Source organism: Miscanthus floridulus, chromosome 9 (assembly GCF_019320115.1).
Source record: "Miscanthus floridulus cultivar M001 chromosome 9, ASM1932011v1, whole genome shotgun sequence".
Lineage (NCBI taxonomy): Eukaryota > Viridiplantae > Streptophyta > Magnoliopsida > Poales > Poaceae > Miscanthus > Miscanthus floridulus.
In genome coordinates this window covers 39,849,713-39,861,372 of record NC_089588.1, presented here as the reverse complement: position 1 = coordinate 39,861,372, position 11,660 = coordinate 39,849,713, and the positions used below count along the sequence as shown (strand labels likewise).

The window sequence follows — 11,660 nt, the reverse complement described above, 5'->3', positions numbered from 1 at the left end:
GAGTCCTTCGGAATGGAACTATTCGATTGTTCTTTCTTTCTATACCCATGGTAGCATGAATGATGGACTATGAGCACCCTTGTTATAATAATAAATGCTTTAATTCTAACGCTGAGCATAGCATGTCATACTCTTAATGAATATCATTGCTTTCCGCACTTCTACAAATGCCTGATAATTACCCTGTGCATCCACCAAATACTATATGTTGAAATTAAATCCTGCGAGTATGCAATGTACTCACGGTGCAGCTGTTAAGTTGTTTTGCAAGTACGTAGTAGACCACGTCGAGCAATCGCTTGACCACCGCTGCATAGTAGCACTTGAAATGGGCGTGACTCCAAGCGTGTTATAAGTTAACTCTAGATTCATTGGAGGAGAAACTAAGAGTATGAACTTTTAGAGGCGAACATTTGCCTAGAGGGCCGTCTATCCATTTCCGGAGGCGGTGTCTACATCTGTTAACCAGAGAACCCGTCTCCTAAAATAGTTTGTTGCCGTGCATGTAGAACGACTTGATCAAATCTTGAACCAAAAGAAACCAACAAATACGTCATTGTCCTACCCCCCAAAAAAAGAATACGTCCTTGTTCTGAGGTTTCAGCATCAGTGTGGTAATAAAAATAAATCATGCATGCACGTGATGCAATTAACGGCTGGGCAAGGAATTTATTTTTATTAGTATAATACTTGTATATCTTCACAAAACCTGAAAAGCAGACGGCGTCGTACGTGGGAACCAGGCAAATACGTAACGTATATCCCGGAAGACTGCGTCACCCAGCCGGCCAACTTCCAAATAAAAACGCTACTACCAAGTCCACTATATACTAGTAGTTCCTTCTCCCTCGCCGGCCTGGCAGGAGGCGAGGAGCTACTTGTTTCAGTCGCCAGCGTCCGAATGCAGATGAGAGGAGAGTACGTACGTTACATACATACGTAGACAGCAGTTATTATTGCTGATAAATAATAGAGATTGACTTGCACAAACAAATTGCACGACGTTCAAAAAAAATCACGTTGGATACTCATTTTATCTAGCTATTTGTCGTTGGTGTTGAGTTGGTATGCATTGCTCAGTCCCCTGCAGGCCCGGCCCAGCCTCAAGCGTACCTTTTCTATTATGTGACTGGTCTTCCATCCAACTAATAATAACTCGAGGAGAATGCAAAAGCAATCCGATCAAAAAAAAAAAAAAGAAGAATGCAAAAGCAATGTAACGATAGCTACACACACGTACTTTTGTATTTGACTTCCTAAAGTCCGACAAGTATTCTATTTTAAAAATACGACGTTAAAATGGCACTTATATTAAGAAAATAGATAGATCTTCTTTACACATGCATGATACACACACTTGACAAATTTTTTTTACCAGTTATTCTAGCGAGACAATAAAACATTGCAACATCATAATTCTTACCTTTAGACAAGTATATATACATATTTCCTTCTTTTCTCTGACAAAGTAAACTTTATAAATTAATAAGCTCTACCTTAGAGCATCTCCGATAGTTTATCAAAACAGCTGCTAATGTTAATTTTTTTTGGCAACATAAAGAAAAATCTCTATCCAACAAACTCCTAAACTTAGCTCCCAATATATCCGAGCTTGGCAAAAAAAACAATCACTTTGTGTGCAAAGATACGGGGACACCGAGCGCTCCCTATATTGATGGGTTCCAATGCGAATATACAAGAGAAAAAGAAGTATAAATGCTGAGCTGATTTGGAAATAGTGTGATGTGAGTTTCCTAATGCAAAGTTGCCTTCTATATTTTAGAAGCGATATTTTGAAAACAGTTAAAGAAAGACAACGAGTATCCTCCCTACTTTTTTTAGCAACTTAAAAACTCATTGATTTACTAATTCTTTTTTTTTTCTTTTGAACTATTAGAGACGCTCCTAGGTGGCACAAGTGTAGTTTTCTGGTTGATCGCACATTAGTATTAGGCAGTGTACGTATGCTGGCTGTATGCTCGCCGTCCGGATTAAGTAAACGAAATTCCCCGTTAACAATATTAAAAACCATATCCCAGATGACGTGGTCACTGCATTATAGTTGACCAGTCGGCACCAAGTGACTGACCCAGCCCCTTCTCATCTCTTGTCCCGTTCCTCTCGTCATCGTCTCTCACTCTTCCAGTACTCCTCATTGCGTATGAAAACATCGGGAGCTAGACATGCTGCACGCTGCCCGGTTCCTGTGCTCCGTCACCGCCGCCTTGGCGCGCCTCCTCCGCGAGCTCCGCAAGGTCCTCATCAGGGCATCCTCGTTCTCTCCGGTCGTAGCTTCCCTACCCACGGCGACGGCGTCTCCAGCCGCCGGCGTAATCTCGGCCACCGCCATGACCCTCCCGCTGCGGAGGAAGACACCTGCTGCTGCCTCAGTCGTCGCTATCCAGAAGCAGCTGCTGGTGGTGGTGGCGCCGCCTACTGCGCCTGCCGCTGTTCTTGTTGGTGCAGAGGTGCCTAACGTTGTCGGCGGTTGTGACGATGACGTAACAGAGCAACAAGCTGAGAGCAAGAAGAATAAGACAGCGTGGGCTGCGAGGAGGCAGCCCACGAGGCTGGTTATACCGGTGGCCGAGGTCGACGCCGGCGAGGTGGCCACCGGCTGGGCCGCGGCTGCCGCCTAGGCGAAGGAGGCCGACCTGGTGGTGGAGGGCGAGGGGTATAGGGTGGCGAGTAGAGCATGTTAGTTGATCTCCACCAATAGGCCCAACGGCCTATTGGGCCCTATCTCTACTCCCTGATCGGGGGAGCCCAACCCTAATTCGGTTGGTGGGCCCCTGTCGCACAGCACACATAAAAGGAAGGTGGGGGTGAGGGCTCGGACCACGAGGTTTGCCGTGAGCCGCCACACCCACCTACAGTAACCCTAAACCGATCTAAAGACCGTGCTGCCAGCGACGGAATGTGCCCGCCACCACCACTGCCGTCGCCTACAGGGTCACCGCCGGCGCCACTGGACTTCTCTCCACCGCGCTGGACGACTCCTACTACACCGCGACACCGGCGTCTACGTTGCTGTGCCGAAAGGAGAAACGTAAAGGAGCTTACCCAATCCTACGGTTACAGAGGTACACACACATCGATTCTAACATTGGCATCGGAGCCAGGTTACAAGTGTGTAACCCTAACCCTAACCGGGTAAAAGCAAAAAGAAAGAGAGATCGGCTCACGGTCTACCGGTCATCACCGCCACCGCGCGTGGGGGAAAGGAGCCGCACCGTTCGACGGTGCACGGCAAAAGTAAAGAAAAGAATAGATCCATTCGGATGTCAAAGAAAAGAAAGGAGAACCTAACCCTAGATCCATTCGGATGTCAAAGAAAAGAAAAGGAAGAATAGCAAATCAGAGAAAAGAAAGGGGAAAAGGGATCTCAAGAACCCTAAGACCTAACCCTAACTCACATGGAGAAAGGGCTAACCCCAATCGGTCAAACAAAGAAAAGCATCTAGATCCGATTGGGGAAGAAGAAGAAGAAGAAGAGAAAAGGAAGGGAAAGACTTTCGGAACCCTACCCCCCTCATCTCAATCGGAATCAAATCCGAAAAGAAAAGAAATTAAAGGAAAAAGGATATGTTTCGGCATTAAGATGAACAGAGCCGAAACCCTAACCCTAGATCCCCTTTTCGGTTGAACAAACGAAAGAAAGAAATCAAAAGAACAGAAAAACGAATCGGCCGAATCGAATCAAATCGAAAAGCGCAATCCTAACCCTAGATCTTGACCCCAACCCCACCACGGGTTAATCCCAAAGGTGAGAAGGGGACGGGGAAGAAGGGAAAAGGGAGCCGAACCGGCCTTTCGCCGGCGAGGGAGAAGAAGACCGAGCCGGGAAGATTTTTCGCCGGGCTCGGCCAAAGGAGAAAAGGCCATGGCCAGGCCGCTCGACGGCGGCGTGCTCACCCATTGGGGAGCACGCACACCGGCGAGGGGGCCGGTGACGGCGCCATGGTCGCTCCACCGCCCGCTCGCTCGCTCGGTGTCCTCTCGGTCGTTGCTGGTTATGGCTGAGAGAGGTAGAGAGAGGAGAGAGCGGCGAGCGAAGAGAGAGAGAGACCGAATGGAAATGATTCTAGGGTTTTGTTGTGCGCTGGCCGCGGCGGGTTTTTGTTGGCGCGAAATCGATGCGCAGCCGTCGATCTCCATCGGATGGCGTAGATTCACCGGGCCGGCCTTCAGCCCAGGCGGGTGCGCGCCCCAGGCCGAATTCCCGGCCCAGGCCCAGGTTGCGGCCTGGGCGCGGGGGAGCGCGCGGGAAGGGCGTGTGGGCTATGGGCCGTGGGCCGTTTCAGGCCGAAACAGTAAAGAGCAAGAGCCCAGTTTCGTTTTTTTTCTTTTCCTGGAAAATTGAAAATGCAAATTGGCTCAAAAGAAAAATAGAAAAAGGTAATTTATCCCTGTGGGTAAAATTTAAGAAATTGAATTATTTTTCCGTTGCTAAAGAGAAATTGTTTTTTCTCCAGTTAATTTGTACCAACGTGGTATTTAATCGGAGAAAAAGAAAGTTATTCCGCTGCTAAGGAAAACATTGATTCTCCAGTTATTTTGAACTAATGTGGTATTTAATTGGAGAGAAAAAGAGATTTGACATGATTATGATGTTGTTATTTTTTGACCAATGTTGATAATAACAATATCGTAATGTTAATGATTTATGCATTAATTCTACTTCTGCCCAACGGTGATGTAGAATTAGTGTATAAGAACATATGTTAATTTTAAAGATTTATGCATTAATTCTACTTCTGCCCAACGGTGATGTAGAATTAGTGTGTAAGAACAGTTGTAAATGTTAAAGATTTATGCATTAATTATATTTCTGCCCAACGGTGATGTAGAATTAGTGTATAAGAATAATTGTATGTTTTGATTTTGACCAACGTTGGAATCAAGGCATGCAAATGATGTTATTTCTATGTTAAGAAAAGTTTTAACCTGGTTTTTCATCTTGTTTGAGATGGACTGGGTAGTCACCTCACCGTGTTCCACTGAGTTTGTGGCACTGGTAAGGGAGACAAAAGTGAATGATGCCATTTGGGCAACTAAAGAGAGGGATTTTGAATCCCAAAAGATAACCTATGACTGTTGAACATAGGAAGTGTGTCACTGCCAACAAGAAATGTTTGGCTGTGATAAAGAACATGATTGAACCTACAATTGTGGGCTCAATCCCAGAGTGTGACACGGTCACTGAGTACCTCGATAGATTAAAGGGTCAGTTCACTGGCTCTTCAAAGACATATGCTACTCAGCTGATAAAGCAGCTGGTGACATAGTGTTACTCTGGAAATGGTGGATAAGAGAGCTCACGATGCGTTGTCGAAATTATGGCACTATCGTTCAGGCTATATTTCGAGGGGGAGAATGGAAAGACAAGTTAAGAATGATATTCTTCCTCCATTAGAGCTCTCAGTTTTAGAACAATGCAGAGAATACATAAAAGGAAAGTATGTAAAAAGAATTAAGAAAAGATGACAAACCAAGCGCAGGAATTCTACAGATTATTCACACAGACATCTGTGGTCAGTTTCCTGTAAAGAGTGTGGATGGTTATGATTCGTTCATAACATTCACAGATGATTACTCCCATTATGGCTATATTTATTCAATCAAAGAAAGAAAAGATATATTGGATAAATTTAAGATATTAAAGATTAAGATAGTCAGGTCTGACCGTGTAGGAGTACTACGGTCGGCATACCCTAAAAGAATAGCATAGTAGCCTAGTATTCTATACTAGGTGAACCTCAGCAGAATAAAGTAGCTAAAAGAATCAATCGTACCCTGATGGATATGGTGGGCAGTATGATAAGTTACTCCACCTTACAGTTGAGCATGTGGATGGAGGCGTTAAAAACCTCATTCATATTCTCAAAAGAGTATCAAGTAAATCGGTGCCCAAAACACCGTATGAGTTGTGGACAGAAAATGTACCCTCACTAAACCACTTGCATGTGTGTGGGGGAGCCCTGCTGAGGCTAAAGTATTTAACCCAAACATTGAGAAGTTAGATCCCAAAACAGTAAGGTGCCATTTCATTGGCAACATAGAAAAGTCAAAAGGTTTTCGTTTTCCACTGTCCAGAGAGACATATAAAGTTTGTGGAAACGAGACACGTTGTTTTCCTAGAGGATGAAAAGATGAGGGGGAGCATGGTAGCTCGAGAAATTATCCTTGAAGTGGAACGGGTGTATGCGTCCACTCCAATGATTCATGAGCCATTTTTCTCACTACCTGCTATAACTGCACCGACAGTGCTAGATACTATGGTGCCAGCACCTGTTGTTATTTCACCTATGCCAACAATGAATAAAAATGAGGAACCTGTTCTTCAGGATTCTATAGAACCTATTGCCACACATGAGGGGGAGCAACAACAGCCTCAAACAGAAGATGTGCCAAAAGTGGAGGCCCCTAAAAGGTCTCAAAGAGTTAGAAAATCAGCTATTCCTGCTGATTATGAAGTGTACAACACTAAGGAATTTCAAATGGAGGATGATCCCACCTCATTTAAAGAAGCCATGAGAAGTGATCATTCATCAAAGTGGCTTGAGGCCATGGAAGATGAAATGAAAACAATGAATGTCAATAAAGTTTGGGATTTGGAAATAAGGCTGTAAATGGGTCTACAAAACAAAACTTGGCTCTCAAAGAAATATAGAGAGATATAAAGCACGACTTGTGGCAAAAGGCTATATGCAAAGAGAAGGGATTAATTACAATGAGACATTTTCTCCAGTCTCATGTAAAGTTACCTTCAGAATCATAATGGCATTAGTGGCACATTACGATTGAAAATTACATCAGATGGATGTAAAGACGGCATTTCTCAATAGAGACTTGGAGGAAAATGTTTACATGGCACAACCGAAAGGTTTTGTCATGGAAGGAAAAGAACAAATAGGATACCGCCTAAACAAATCTATTTATAGATTAAAGCAAGCTTCAAGACGGTGGTACTTGAAGTTTGATCAGTCAATAAAGAATTTTGGGTTTTAAAGAGAAGGTAGAGGACAATTGTGTCTATACAAAGTTTAAGAATGGGAAGTTTATCTTCCTTGTCCTGTATGTAGACGATATCTTACTTGCTAGTAGTGATGTCAGTCTACTACTGGAAACAAAGAAATTTGATATGAGAGATCTTGGTGAAGCCTCGTTCATTCTAAGGATCAAGATTCACCAAGATAGAAGAAAAAGGGTATAAGGACTGTCACAAAAGGCATACATGGAAAAGATCTTAAAGAAATTCAGTATACACAAATATAGTCCATCACCTGCTCCTATAGTCAAGGGCGACAAATATGGGGATTTTAAATGCCTCAGGAACCAATATGAGCTCAATCGATAAAGTGAAAGTGGTTCCATATGCTTCAGTTGTCGGAAGCTTCCAACATGCTCAAGTATGAACACGCCCTGACTTGGCATTTGTTACCGAGTTTTACTTGGCAGATTCTAGAGGAATTCTGGAATAGAACACTGAAATTGATAAAGAAATTCTTGCGTTATTTGCAAGGAACGAAAGGCCTCATGATGACATATAGAAGATCTAATTCACTCCACATGGTGGGATATTCAGATTCTGATTATGCGAGAGTGAATGCATATCTAGACGTGGATTTTCTATCATCTCGCAAAGGGGAGCTATTTCATGGAAAAGCTCAAAGCAAACTGTCACTACATCGTCCACAATGTATGACGGTTTGTAGCGTGTTATGAGGCAACGAGCAGGTGAACTAACTAACGAAGTTCATACCCGGTTTGAAGGTGGTTGACGACATCTATAGACCACTAAAGTAATACTACGATTATAATCTGGCAGTACAGGATGCTCACAACATAAGTCAAGTGGTGCTGCCAAACACATTGACATGGAGTATTATGTTGTGAAAGATAAAGTCCGAGATCAAGTCATAAATCTTGAGCATATAAGTAAAGAAAGGATGCTCGCGGATCCGCTTACAAAAGGCTTACCACCCAACATGTTCAGAGGACATGGTGTTCAGAGAACATGAAGCTAGCTTGGGTTTAAGGGAAAGCCTAAAATATTCCTGGACAAAAGAAGGCCCAAAGATAAGTATCTATTTCAGAACAGAGTAGTGAGTTGTAGCTGTTAAGTCTATCGGCAATGGACCGTGACGACGAGACATGCTCTATGAGCTAATCTGTAATGGAATGAACAAAAGCAAATGATATGAAAGTGAAAGATGGAATGAGATCAAGGGGGAGAATATTAGTTGATCTCCACCAATAGGCCCAACGGCCTATTGGGCCCTATCTCTACTCCCTGATCGGGGGAGCCCAACCCTAATTCGGTTGGTGGGCCCTTGTCGCACAGCACACATAAAAGGAAGGTGGGGGTGAGGGCTCGGACCACGAGGTTTGCCGTGAGCCGCCACACCCACCTAAACTGATCTAAAGACCGTGCTGCCAGCGACGGGATGTGCCCGCCACCACCACTGCCGTCGCCTGCAGGGTCACCGCTGGCGCCACTAGACTTCTCTCCACCGCGCTGGACGACTCCTACTACACCGCGGCACCGGCGTCTACGTTGCTGTGCCGAAAGGAGAAACGTAAAGGAGCTTACCCAATCCTACGGTTACAGAGGTACACACACATCGATTCTAACAAAGCAGGGCCAAGGCATGCGATGGAGGATGCGTATGCCGTGGTGACTGATAAACATGGTGGAGATTCTGAGCTGGTAATTTTTTTTATCTGCGTGGCAAATGATTTGATAAATTATTTGCTTGATTTGATTTTTATTGATGCGAATTTTTTTTATTATCTAATTTTTTTTCCATCCTCCTTGATAAAAAAAAATTCCAGCCTAATCCATCAGGTCTTATGAACTCGTAAGTAGTATTGCTATGGATTTATTAAGAGACATATAAGGACAGCATTTCTAATTTTCTTGCTAGATATGAGTAAGACTATAAATACCACGGATAACAATATTCCGTTAAAGAGATATGTCATATTATTCATATGTATATGTACATTGTATATTTGTATCCATTTTCCAGTAAAACTTGAACATATATCATACTTTCTCCAAGAATTATTATTTCATGAATTGGTGAATTTAACATTTTTTCCTAATTACTGTATGCCAGAAATAAATATTTGATTTCTCCTGTTTACAGAATATAATCCATTTTACATAAGTCTGCATTGTATACGACTTTTTTTAGAAAAACTACATACTTGTGCTTTTTATGTTGTTAAATAAGTGCAAAAATATGAATATTTCTTATAAGTTTTATGAAAAACTAAGCTACAAGGTAGTAATACACTTTAAATGCCCCTTGTTAGCTAGTAGCACGAGAGGGTTTTGAGAAATAATTTAATTTAGTGATGGCTTTGACCAAGGTGGAATACTCCACGAATATAATGCTCCCATTTTTCGATGGATGGAGTACAATTATGGCTGCTCTACTGACAGCAGGGGCAGAGCTCTTTGTTGTGACCAAATGCTGCCGTGGCCCCTTTGCCATTAGAAATTACCTTAGGTGAACACTAAACAATTGCACTTCCTACGCGCTAACAAAAACACTAAATATAGTGAGTTTTAGTCTCTAAACTTAGCCCTCTTGAATTGTCATCAAGCAAGATCCACAACTAAAGTGACAGATAAATAAAAGGTTATATATGCCGTTATGGTTGACCAAATACTCACGTATAGTACTTAATGTAGTTTGGATGTGTTTTTGACCCAGTAAGATGTAAGCATAAGCACGCCCAACACTGGCACCTAGCATGTTTTGGTTTGTTAATCTCCGAACCTTTTAATTTCCCACAGGCATTCTACGGTGTGTTCGACGGACACGGCGGCCGCGCGGCCGTGGACTTCGTCTCCCAGAGGCTCGGCAGGAACGTCGTCTCCGCCGTGCTGGCCGCGGGAACGGAGACGCGCGGCGAAGCATCGTCGGAGGACGGCGTCTCGGCGGCGATCAGAGCGGCCTACCTGGCCACCGACAACGAGCTCCTGGCGCAACATCAGGTGCGTACAGCGTACTGCCAGAGTGACACTACTAATAGGCACGTTCGATTTGTTCACCGGGTCTACTACGCATATGCACTTTCCTCCTACGTTGAACACGTCAAAAAGATTCTTTTTTGTGGCTGCGATGTATATATCCTTAATTAATCTTTTTGGACGACCAAGCCCACATGTGAATGTGATTGCGACTAGGGTTTGTTCCTTTTGAGCTCATCATGATTGGCCGATGTGATTACCTACGTACACTTGCCGTGTCACTGGCGTTATTCATCAGGAAGGAAATAAAAAAAGAGAGAGATGATTTAGTTTGAGGTTGCATTAAATTAATTTGTAGCTACTGTACTGAGTACACACAAGGCATGCATGGTTTAATTTGTCAACTTTCTCTAAAACATATATTTGAATCTTAGCCTCTTATTAGGACTAGGAGCGTCTAAATTTGAAGCTTCAATATTCAGCCACGGTCCTGTAGTGTACAGTTTGTTTGAAACACTAAATCACTTTATCGTTTTCCAGTCTCCAAATTTGGTTGAATGACAAACCATATCGTGTCCAAAAGTTTGTTTGCGTTCGTTGCAGAAAAAATACCATGCCATAACGTGTGAAAATGACGTCGCAGGGTGAAAGCGGCGGTGCATGCGCCACAACGGCGGTAGTGAAGGGCGGCCACCTCTACGTCGCGCACGTCGGCGACTGCCGCGCCGTGCTGAGCCACGACGGCGCCGCGGCCGCGCTGACGGCGGACCACACCTGCGCCAGGGACGGAGGAGGAGCGGGAGCGCATCGAGCGGGAGGGCGGCTACGTGAGCCACAGCGGCAGCGGCGTGTGGCGGGTGCAGGGCAGCCTCGCCGTGTCCCGCGCGTTCGGCGACGGCATGCTGAAGCAGTGGGTCGTCGCGGAGCCGGCAGTCACCAGGGTAGCCCTTGATGCTGGGTGCGAGTTCTTGGTCATCGCGTCTGACGGGCTCTGGGACGAGGTCAGCAACCAGGAGGCCGTCGACGCAGTATCTAGGAGCCGGGCGACGGCATGCAGGGAGCTCGTGGACATGGCGCGTCGCAGGGGGAGCAGGGACGACGTCACCGTCATGGTCGTTGACCTCGGGAGGTTTGTAACGGTAGAAGTGTCCAAGGAGGGCAGCAAGGAGCTGATGATGCACTGACTGAGCACCGATGAATCGAGCATAACTTTAATGGATCGGAGCAACAAATTAGTTTGATTTGCGATTACGGAGGATGAACTGAGAGAGTTCCTTCGTCAACTCACTGACTAATTGCCCGGAGATGTGAAGTGTACATATACAGCATATACAGTTTGTAACATTCGAGATTTTTTTTATTGTTTATATATAATATGTCTCCATAAAACTGTTGCTGAAATAACAAAGACAAAATTTTGGACGCCCTCAGTGAAGTGATTACCATCAGAGATGGTTAGGATCGGTGAAGGCAATACTTGATTCAGGAACCTCTTCTGTCTTACTTAATAGTGTGCCAGGGAAAGTGTTTCATTGCGGAAGAGGAGTAAGACAGGGTGATCCCCTATCACCCTTGATTTTTGTTTTAGCTGCTGATCTGCTCCAGTCAGTGGTCAACAAAGCCAAAGAAGGGCTGTTGAAATTGCCAATTCCCCTCAAATATACTAATGACT

General features: G+C 44.4%; 1 pseudogene; it reads left to right on the top strand.

The window, feature by feature from the left end:
• The first annotated feature begins 2,183 nt into the window (after positions 1 to 2,183).
• Positions 2,184 to 11,172, top strand: LOC136479695 (probable protein phosphatase 2C 74; annotated as a pseudogene).
• The last annotated feature ends 488 nt before the right edge of the window (positions 11,173 to 11,660 follow it).